The sequence below is a fragment of the Galeopterus variegatus genome, unplaced genomic scaffold (genome assembly GCF_000696425.1).
Source record: "Galeopterus variegatus unplaced genomic scaffold, G_variegatus-3.0.2 Scaffold18452, whole genome shotgun sequence".
Lineage (NCBI taxonomy): Eukaryota > Metazoa > Chordata > Mammalia > Dermoptera > Cynocephalidae > Galeopterus > Galeopterus variegatus.
In genome coordinates this window covers 1-11,308 of record NW_007744563.1, presented here as the reverse complement: position 1 = coordinate 11,308, position 11,308 = coordinate 1, and the positions used below count along the sequence as shown (strand labels likewise).

General features: G+C 38.2%; 2 pseudogenes; both read left to right on the top strand.

Annotated features, from left to right (window-relative positions):
- The first annotated feature begins 684 nt into the window (after positions 1-684).
- On the top strand, positions 685-1,548 carry LOC103582909 (annotated as a pseudogene).
- A 1,192-nt stretch (positions 1,549-2,740) lies between these two features.
- LOC103582910 lies at positions 2,741-3,598 on the top strand (annotated as a pseudogene).
- Positions 3,599-11,308: the final 7,710 nt, after the last annotated feature.

The following is an 11,308-nucleotide window of genomic DNA, read 5'->3' as shown; positions in this document are numbered from 1 at the left end:
ATCCATCTTTTTTGTTTATATTTACTAAAAGCCAATGGAATTGTATGTGGTGAATGAGCCGAAATTTCCAGCATCATCAAGAATTCTGTACTGTACATGGAAAATGTCACAGCAGAGGCCACCTGCACAATTGATGACTTCAGTTGGCACTTTAACAAAGACTGGAGAAAGGTGGAACTCCATGTCCTTGAATTTACCACCAACATGCATCACTGGGCCTGGCCTGCCTGGGAACCATCCTTCCAAAAACATTTTCCTTTATAATTATTTTGCGTACAAATCATTTGTGTTTCCAATTTCCATGTGCATTTTTAGAATCAGCTTGTTAATTTCTGCAAAAAAAGCCTCCTGAAATTTTGAATAGAATTGCATTGAATCTGTAAGTCAATTTGGAGTGAATTGACATATTAGTCATATTATGTCTGACCCATGAATTCTGTACATTTCTTTTGTTTCTCTCAACACTGTTGTACAGTTTCAGTATTCAAGTCCAGAACATTTTTCAGATTTGTCCCTATTTCCTATTTTAATACTATTTTAAATGATAGTTTAAAAATTCCAATTTCTAATTATTTGTTGCTAATATGAAGAAAGACAATTGATTTTTGTGTAATCAATCTTATATCCTACAACTCAGCTAAACTCACTTGTTAGAACTACACCCCCAGGATGGAGTAAATCTTGTTGGGAATTCCCAACACTGAAAGGCTGGAGAATATGTTCTTCATAGTGTTTTTGGCCTTCTACCTCTTCACCTTGATGGGGAACCTGCTCATATTTCTCACTATTCTGGCTTCCTCCAACCTCCAAAACCCTGTGTAGTTCTTCCTGGGAAACTTGTCAGTGTTTAACATGTTTTTCCCTTCAGTGACTTCACCCAAAATGATGCTCTACCTAATGGGGCAAAGCCGCACCATCTCTTACCAGGGCTGTGCCTCCCACCTCTTCTTTCACCATATCCTTTGTGGCACCGAGTGTTTCCTCTACATTGTGATGGCCTTCGACCCTTTGTGGCCATCTGTCATACACCATCTGTGATACATGGTTTTCATGAGCCACAGGGTGTGTTCCAGCTTGACAGTGGGCACGTGGCTTCTCCAGGGAAGTATCCTCACATGTCTTATCTTTAACTTTCCCTATTGTGGCCCCAATGAGGTGAACAATTTTTTCTGATATCACGGTGGTGCTGCCCCTGGCCTGTGCAGACACCTCTCTAGCACAGATGGTGAATTTTACTAATGGGGACGTTGTGACTCTGACGTGCTTATTCTTGTCCTTACTTCCTATAGTCATATCATCCTTTCCATGTTGAAAACCAGCTCCTCAGAAGGCAGGTGTCGAATCTCTCCCACTTGCAGTGCCCACTTGATCTCCATCCTCCTGTCCTATGGGCCTGCGATGCTCACCTGTCTCCGGTCTGCTTCCAGCCTCTGCCTGCCTTCTGTTATTCAGGGGCTAGACCATATCATCTCACTTTCCCTTAATCCTTTGATTTCTACCTTGAGAAATGAGGATGTGAAACTGACCCTGAGAAAGGTGTTAACTTAAGTGGGCCTCTAGTAGATTGAATTATGTCTCCCCAAAACTCACTGAAGCTTGAATTGTGTCCCCAAAGTTTTATTTATTAGAAGTTTGGTCCCCACTGTGACTGTTAAGAGGGTGGGAAATCCTATTATGGTAAATGAAAGGTGGAGCCTTGAAGAGGTGATTATATTGTAAGAGCATGGTGTTGTGAAAGGACTAAAAATGGTGGTCAGGGGAGTGGTCCTGGGGGTTTTAAAAGAAGAGAAAGGAGAGACTGTCTCTCTCCCTCTGTTCTGCCGTTTTTGCATTATGAAACCCCTGGACCATTTTCACCACCACCAGATGAACTTTGGACTTCCCAAGCTCAGAAACTGTGAGGAATACATTTCATTATTTTTATAAATCACACAGTTTCAAGTATTTTGTTATAAGCAACAGAAACGGTCTACTACAGGGGCCATTCATCTGTGGTGTAAGGTATCAGAGCAATCCCTCTCTGAGATTCTTTGGGAGTCGCTTCAGATCCACTGCCTTAAAACAGGATTGTTGCCAAATAGCAGGCTGGGCAGAGTTACTATCAGTCACTTCTTGGGAGTCCTTGTGATCCGGTGGTAGGGAATGGCTGGACAGAGCCACCAATTTACCCCTTCAAGAAAGCTTATTCAGATTAGCCCAGCTTTCTTTTTCTTTTTCTTTTTTTGTTGTAATTTGCCAAAACAATATATCTTTTCTGCTTCACACCATCTGTACTTGTTGGAACTCTGTTTTGATCGATTATAATGCAGCAAATTTCTAGAGGCCATGGACTCTCTGCCTGACCGACTGCCTTCCTCCCTCCCCAAGTGTATGCCTTACTCTATTCTACTACAGTATCTCTCTGGTCATTCAATAAAGTTGGGTTTTATAACCAAAAAGCTTTGAAATTTAAAAGTAGGATTGTGCAGTTTGGTAAATTTAGGTTTAAACTTGATGTATAACTTCTTTGGCTTTAACAGTATTTTGCCCTTGCAAAAATCTAATGTGGAGATTTATTACGGTGGCTATCAGAGAAGTTTGGTGTTGGACTTCATTTATTATGTCTCGAGTGAGAAGATGGCCATTAATCTATTTGGAAACAATGTGAGAATGAATTTTTGAAANTTTTTGTGTAATCAGTCTTATATCCTACAACTCAGCTAAACTCACTTGTTAGAACTACACCTCCAGGATGGAGTAAATCCTGTTGGGAATTCCCAACACTGAAAGGCTGGAGAACATGCTCTTCATTGTGTTTTTGGCCTTCTACCTCTTCATCTTGCTGGGGAACCTGCTCATATTTCTCACTATTCTGGCTTCCTCAAACCTCCAAACCCCTGTGTAGTTCTTCCTGGGAAACTTGTCAGTGTTTAACATGTTTTTCCCTTCAGTGACTTCATCCAAAATGATGCTCTACCTAATGGGGCAAGCCACACCATCTCTTACCAGGGCTGTGCCTCCCACCTCTTCTTTCACCATATCCTTTGTGGCACCGAGTGTTTCCTCTACATTGTGATGGCCTTCGACCCTTTGTTTCCATCTGTCATACACCATCTGTGATACATGGTTTTCATGAGCCACAGGGTGTGTTCCAGCTTGATAGTGGGCATGTGGCTTCTCCAAGGAAGTATCCTCATATTTCTTATCTTTAAGTTGCCCCAATGAGGTGAACAATTTTTTCTGATATCACGGTGGTGCTGCCTCTGGCCTGTGCAGACACCTCTCTAGCACAGATGGTGAATTTTACTAATGGGGACGTTGTGACTCTGACGTGCTTTTTCTTGTCCTTACTTGCTATAGTCATATCGTCCTTTCCATGTTGAAAGCCAGCTCCTCAGAAGGCAGGTGTCAAATCTCTTCCACTTGCACTGCCCACTTGATCTCCATCCTCCTGTCCTATGGGCCTGCGATGCTCACCTGTCTCCGGTCTGCTTGCAGCTTCTGCCTGCCTTCTGTTATTCAGGGGCTAGACCATATCATTTCACTTTCCCTTAATCCTTTGATTTCTACCTTGAGAAATGAGGATGTGAAACTGACCCTGAGAAAGGTGTTAACTTAAGTGGGCCTGTAGTAGATTGAATTATGTCTCCCCAAAACTCACTGAAGCTTGAATTGTGTCCCCAAAGTCTTATGTATCAGAAATTTGGCCCCCACTGTGATTGTTAAGAGGGTGGGAAATCCTATTATGGTAAATGAAAGGTGGAGCCTTGAAGAGGTGATTATATTGTAAGAGGATGGTTTTGTGAAAGGACTAAAAATGGTGGTCAGGTGAGTGGTCCTGGGGGCTTTAAAAGAAGAGAAAGGAGAGACTGTCTCTCTCCCTCTGTTCTGCTGTTTTTGCATTATGAAACCCCTGGACCATATTCACCACCACCTGATGGACTGTGGACTTCCCAAGCTCAGAAACTGAGCAATACATTTCATTATTTTTATAAATCACACAGTTTCAAGTATTTTGTTATAAGCAACAGAAACGGACTACTACAGGGGCCATTCATCTGTGGTGTAAGGTATCAGAGCAATCCCCCTCTGAGATTCTTTGGGGAGTCGCTTCAGATCCACTGCCTTAAAACAGGATTGTTGCCAAGTAGCAGGCTGGGCAGAGTTACTATCAGTCACTTCTTGGGAGTCCTCATGATCCTGTGGTAGGGAATGGCTGGACAGAGCCACCAATTTACCTCTTCAAGAAAGCTTGTTCAGATTAGCCCAGCTTTCTTTTTCTTTCTTTCTTATTTTTTTGTTTTAATTTGCCAAAACAATATATTTTTTCTGCTTCACACAATCTGTACTTGTTGGAACTCTGTTTTGATCAATTATAATGCAGCAAATTTCTAGAGGCCATGGACTCTCTGCCTGACCGCCTGCCTTTCTCCCTCCCCAAATATATGCCTTACTCTATTCTACTACAGTATCTCTCTGGTCATTCAATAAAGTTGGGTTTTATGGCCAAAAAGCTTTGAAATTTAAAAGTAGGATTGTGCAGTTTGGTAAATTTAGGTTTCAACTTGATGTATAACTTCTTTGGCTTTAACAGTATTTTGCCCTTGCAAAAATCTAATGTGGAGATGTATTACTGTGGCTATCAGAGAAGTTTGGTGTTGGACTTCATTTATTATGTCTCAAGTGAGAAGATGGCCATGAACTTATTTGGAAACAATGTGAGAATGAATTTTTGAAATTTTGCAGAGGAAAACCTTTTCAAGCTTTTCTATCCATTGTAGGTATGGTCTATTTATTGAAAATCTAAAATATTTGTAATTAATTTAATTTAAACCACTGACTTTGTTTATTAATTTATTTTTTGAATGTTTCAACTTTTAAACTTCAATATTTAATCAAATAAATTCCAGGCCAGCGACCCATGTATTTAGATTCATCCACTCAGACACCTAGAATAACAACTGACATCTAACACTGGTTAATGGACACCAAAAAATGAGTATGTTTGTAATGACGAACATGCTATCCTGATTTAATCATCACATACTGTACAGAACACTGATAGTTGACTCCGGGCCCCATAAATATGTATAGTCAATTACATTTCAATAAAAAAATTCAAAAATCATTTTTACCTCTTAAAAAATAAACAAAATATGCCTACTGTGTGTATATGAAAGAGTTCGAAGCACTTCCCATGCATGGAATTAAGTTTACTCACTAGATCCTAAGAGTTAGATATTGTGACACCCTCCTTTACAGACAAAGAAACTAAGGACAAATTAGTCACACCCTTTCTGTTTGTATTTAGAGCTAAACTCTTAGCCCTGTCTATGGTATACTGCCTTTTAAAAAGTACCAAAGAAGCATAAATTCTGTATAAGGACAGCTACCCTGCGTCCTGCTTTCTATATGTCATTTACTATTCTACTTTGTGTATGTTAAGCAATACAACTGAACAGCACCTGTATGAGGTAGGTAAAGTTACTGTCCTCAATTGTATATGGAAGAACTGAGGCCCAGGGAGGTGAAGTAACTGCATATAGACAAATAGTGATGACATTGGGCATCACTAGGGAAGCACTCTGGGTAACATTCACAGGAATAAGCAACGGAGGGAAAACAATGACTTCAGCTCGTTTCCACTCTGTAATATCCATTCATTCATTCAGTCACTGATTGCCTGATTAACTTAAAACCTTCTATGTGTCTAGTATCAGATGAGACCTGGGTAGAGAGTTCATTAAATGACCTATGCAAAGGGTACAAGGGGGAAAGTATTTACAGAAGTCACAGCTACCTATCTATGATGTGAATCAATCATTTTAAAAAATCCCTTGATTTACTACCACAGTTGCTAATATCACTATGGTTGTCCTTCAAGGGAAACGTTTTTTCTCCTGTTTGAAAGTTCTCGGATCCTCTGTACCATCTTGGTGTTATATATTATTTATCTCCTGTAGCACAACAAATTTCTTCAACACTGAGAAGCTTTAAATAGTCATTTGTTGTCTTACACCGTTTCTGAGGAGCAAGAAGCTTAGCTGGGCAGTCGTGGCTTGGGATCTCATGGGGTCACAGTCACACTGTCAGCCAGGGCTGGGTCATCTGGCACAGGATCTCCCTGTGAGATGGCTCAGTTCATGGCTGTCAGCAGAGGCCTCAGTTCCTCACTCACCACATGGGCCTCTTCATAGGGACACCTATGTGTCATCACAACAGGGCAGCTGCTTACCTCAGAGCAAGTGATCCAAGAGACAGTCTAAGCAGGAAGCCACAGGCCTTTTGTGACCTACTCTCCAAAATCACATCTCGTCACTCCTGATCTTAATTTCTGTCTATTGGGACGGAGTCACTGATTCCAGCTCACATTCAGTGGGAGAGAAATTAGGTGCCACTTTTTAAAGAGAGTGTCAAAAAATTTAACAGCACATTTCTAACCACCACAGATATATTTTCACCTTATTAAACTTTTTCCTTATTGGAACTCTTCTTTCTAATTAAGATTATTTCACATGTTAAAGACAAATCCTGTACCACATATTTCTTCACATGGTTTTCCTGACTTAGAATGTCTACTACATTCTTCTCTCCTTCACAAGAACTACATATATTTTTAGATTTTTTTTATCCTCTGCCATTCTCATAATAGCTTCTCTGAACACACCATTCCACAATGATCCCTTTCTTCTGTCACTGATAGTTTCTATCACTTAAACTAGTTACAATTTCATTAAAAATACTAGTTGTGACTGTTCTTATATCACCATTTTGGATTGATACATGACTCATAAATTATTTTTTAACATTTTAATCAATGACTGGCCTACAACATAATTAATTCAGTATTCAGAATTCTTTGCATAGTGTTCGTAGTCTCTAGTCCACTTGTTGCAGAGGCGGCGATGACTTATTCATCTGTTCATAGGTTTGACAGAGCAAAGTCTTCACAAGGATAAGGGAAATGTTTTTCTTAGCCTTGATCAAGAGACAGCCATTGCCAGGTCTTTTGCTGGTTTGAATAAGGATAGAATTTATATAGTTTTTAGAGTAAACTGGGGGAAGTACTTAAAATGCAAAGAACACTACGTGAGGTTCACTAGAACAATGAAGAGATATTCTGCATAACTTTCTGACATCAGGAAGACTTCAGAATAGTTGAAAGAATAGGTCATTCATTAAAATTGTTTCTTATTTTCCTTTTTTTATTTTTATTTTTGTCCTTTTTGAGACCAGCTGCACCGGGCTCAGCCAGTGAGCACTGTGAATGCACCGCTCATCCCTATATAAGATCCGAGCCTGCGGCAGGAGCGCTGCTGCACTCCCAGCGCCGCACCCTCCCAAGTGCGCCACGGGCTCAGCCCTTATTTTACTTTGTAAAATAATGTGTTTATTACTAATTAATAACACTCTTGTATTTCGCTACAAGTCCAGAATAATTAAGATAAAAAACAAAGGTGTGAGACTGTTTCAAGATAGCAACTTAATTACTGATGATCATGTTAAGCTATATAATCACTAAATTAAAGGATGTGAATGCATTTGATTTCCTGTTTCCTGTCTCTGGCATCCGCCTCAAAGATTTTAGTTTAGATTTCCATTTTTCTTATATGGCAATGTGGGTGATATATCCCACTGTAGCCGTACCTGGCTTACCCATTTCTAAGCCACCTGATAGCATGACAGCCCTACTGTTACCATGTAAGCTGGGCATTCAGGCATACATGTATATGTGCAGTTGTGGCAGGAAAAAATAAGAGTAGGGAGGATCCCAAATTTCAAAGTCGTGAAAGCTACCATTTCCAGGTGAGGCACTTCTATTTCCAATGAATTGTTGTGGTTTTTGCTATTTTTAAGTAACTAATCCCTGGAAGATATTAGATATGTCCACCTCCATCTACTGTGTATGTAAAGTGCTATATTAGGCTGAACCAATGGACCAAGAGAAGAACACCCTTCAAAACAGTAAACAGTAAGAATAAATACGTCAGTGGTGATATTAGATTTCTTCAGAAGATATAAAAAAGAAGATATTGTAATAATTTTATCCAAATCTCAAAAAAGAATTTACAACCTTCAGTGATAGACAAAAAGAGAGTAGGTGAACACAAAGATATGCATGTGAATGTTCACAGGAGCATTATTCATATAGTAAGGAACTGGGATCATGCTAAATATTCATCATGTGGTGAAAGAATAAACAAAATGTGGTACTGTAATACAATGAAATATTATTCAGCAATAAAAAGGACAAACTTTTTACATGCTGCAGCAAGGATAAACCTCAACAATGTTATGCTAATTTTAAAAGGTCAGATTCAAAAAGCAACATACTGTATTATTCCATTTATATGAAATGTCTAGAAGAGACCAATTCATAAAGACAAAAAGCAAATTAATGGTTTCCTGGGGAGGTTGTAAGAGTGAAAATTGATTGAAAATGGGCTCCAGGAAATTTTGAAGGTGATGGAAATGTTCTGAATTTTGTTAGCATTTACACAAATCTATAAATTTACTAGAAATATTAAATTTTACTCTTAGAACAGGTAAATTTTAGGGCCTATAAATAATACCTTGAGAAATTATATCTCAATAAAGCTATTTAAATATATAAAAAATGCTAGTTATAAAAAAGTAAGCTTTTATGATGATTTGATTTAAAGCAAAGCTAAAGAATAAGATAATCGGTCAGAATGTATAATTTGGCATGTTTACTTTTTAAATTAACACTCAAAATATTTATTACCTTCTGTTCGAATTGATCATAAGTTTTTTGTTTTATTTTTTACTGCTCTTGGCCATGGTTTTATTTTTATTTTATTTTATTTTGTTTTATTTTTAGTGTAACATACTCGATTGTACATATCTGTGAGGTACAGTGTTAAATATCAATACCTGTGCACAATATGTGATATTCAAATCATAATAATTAGTATATTCAACACTGTACAGTGTAATCATTTTTTGTGTCCCTTTTCCAATTTTTCCCTTATCTCCCTTCTTCCTCCCTTATCCCACCTCTGGTAACCTCAGTTCTCTTCTCTCCTTTTCAAAGTTCAATTTATTTTTCTGATTATTGTACATTTCTTTCTTTTTTAAAAAAATTTTATTTCTTTATTTTTTAGGTTTCACTTTTGAGTGAGGACAAGCATAATTTCTCTTTCTGTGCATGGCTTATTTTAGTTAATATGATTTTCTCTAAGTTCATCCGTGTTGCTGTGAATGGTAGTATTTCATTCTTTTTTATGGCAGAATGGTATTCCATTGCATATATATGCCACATTTTCCTTATCCAGTCATATGATGATGTACATTTAGGTTGGGTCCAACTCTTCGCTATTGTAAATAGAGCTGCAATAAACATGGTATCCTTTTGACATGATGACTTCCATTTCTGTAAGTATATACTAAGCTCTGGGATTACTGGATCGTATGGCAGTTGTATCTGCAGTTGTTTGAGGAAACTCCATACCATTTTCCATAATGACTGCACCAATTTATAGTCCCACCAACACTGCAGGAGGGCTCCCCTTTCTCCACATCCTTGCCAGCATTTGCTATTCTCTGTCTTTTTGATAATAGCCAGTCAAACTGGGATGAGATGATATCTTAGTGTGATTTTGATTTGCATTTCTGTGATGTTGAATGTAGTGGATTAAATTATGTCCCCCCCAAACTCACTGAGGCTTGAATTGTCTTCCAAGTTTTATGCACTAGAAACTTAGCCCCCGCTGTCACTGTTAAGAGGGTGGCAAATCCTATTATGTTTATTGAAAGGTGAGTCCTTAAATAGGTGATTGGACTGTAGGATCATGCAGTGGTGGATGGATTAAAAATGGTTAGGGGTGTCGTTCTGAGGGCTTTAAAAGAAGAGGACAGTCTGTCTTTCTCCTGCTGTCTCTGCTTCTACTGTCTTGCAATGTGAGATTTCTGGGTCACTGTTTCCACCACCAGATAGACTTTGTACTTTCCAGCCTCAGAAACAGTAAGCAATAAATTTCATTTCTCTTTATAAATTACCCAGTTTCAGATATTCTGTTGTCGCAGCACAAAACAGACTAATACATTGCGTGATGCTGAAGATATTTTCATGTGTCTGTTGGCCATTTGCATATCTTCTTTTGAGAAATTCCAATTCAGCTCCTTTGCCCATTTTTAAGTCAGGTTATTATTATTTTTTTATTGTTAAGTTGTTTAAGTTGTTCCTTGTATATTCTGAATATTAATCCTATGTCAGATGTATACTTTATTTTCTCCCAAACTCTAGGTGTCTTTTTGCTCTATTAATTGTTTCTTTTGCTGTGCTGAAGCTTTGTAGTTTGACATAATCCCATTTGCTAATTTTTCCCCTAGTTGTGTATGATTTTGGAGTCATATTTATAAAGAAGTTGCCCAGAATTGAGATAAGTTTTAAATGCGGACAGACTGAAATTCATATCCAAGCTCTATGATTGACTTTTGGAGTAAACTTTAACAATTATTTGAGCTTTTTGAGCTCTACTTTTATTTTTCAATGAAAATAAAATCTAATTCATGGGGGCAGACTGGTTTAAAAAAGAGAGAGAGAAATTCTTTGTAAAAATCAAAACCATGGGGATGGGAGTCTCTTCTGATTCCTCCTGGCATGAGGAAGGACAACGATTATGAGAATGTTAAGATTACTAAAGCTTCACTACAGTCGTCATTTTTGTGCCTTCTGTATTATCTCAAAGGGATTTTAGCTATAACACTTTTAATAAGTCCATGTGCTTGTTTTGTTGGACAGCCAGGAAAAATAATGTGCTCACAGACCTATTAAATCTACCCTTGTCCATTCTGGTCTATTCTCTACTCAGCAGGCAGCCGTTTGAATTCTTAAGATATGCATTTAGCCAAGTTACAATAATTAAAGTATGCTAAAATAAACATCAGTAGCAGTCTTAAAACAAAATAGAAAAGTTTTCAAAACATGCATAAGATATGAATTCAATCAGTTGTGGAAGAGATAATGGTGGATTATGGAGCTAATTGTGGAAAAAACAGTTGCAGGCATGGTTTGTTTTGTTTTAACACCTGATAGCGTTGTTGCCTCCTTAAACTGGTTGTTTTCCTAATCCCCAGCTCTTTCTTCAAATCCAGATGCCCCCCAAGCACAGGAACACTGGGCAGTGTTGAATATCTGAACCCAACAGATGGCCCTGCACTATAGGAAGATCATGCCCAAGAGTTAGGGCTACTCAAACAGCTTTAAAAATAGAATATAACTAAATGCTGCTCTATAATTGCCTTTTAATCTGAGAAGTAATGAGATAGAGACAGTGGAGAGAAGGAAGGAAGGAGGGAAGAGGGG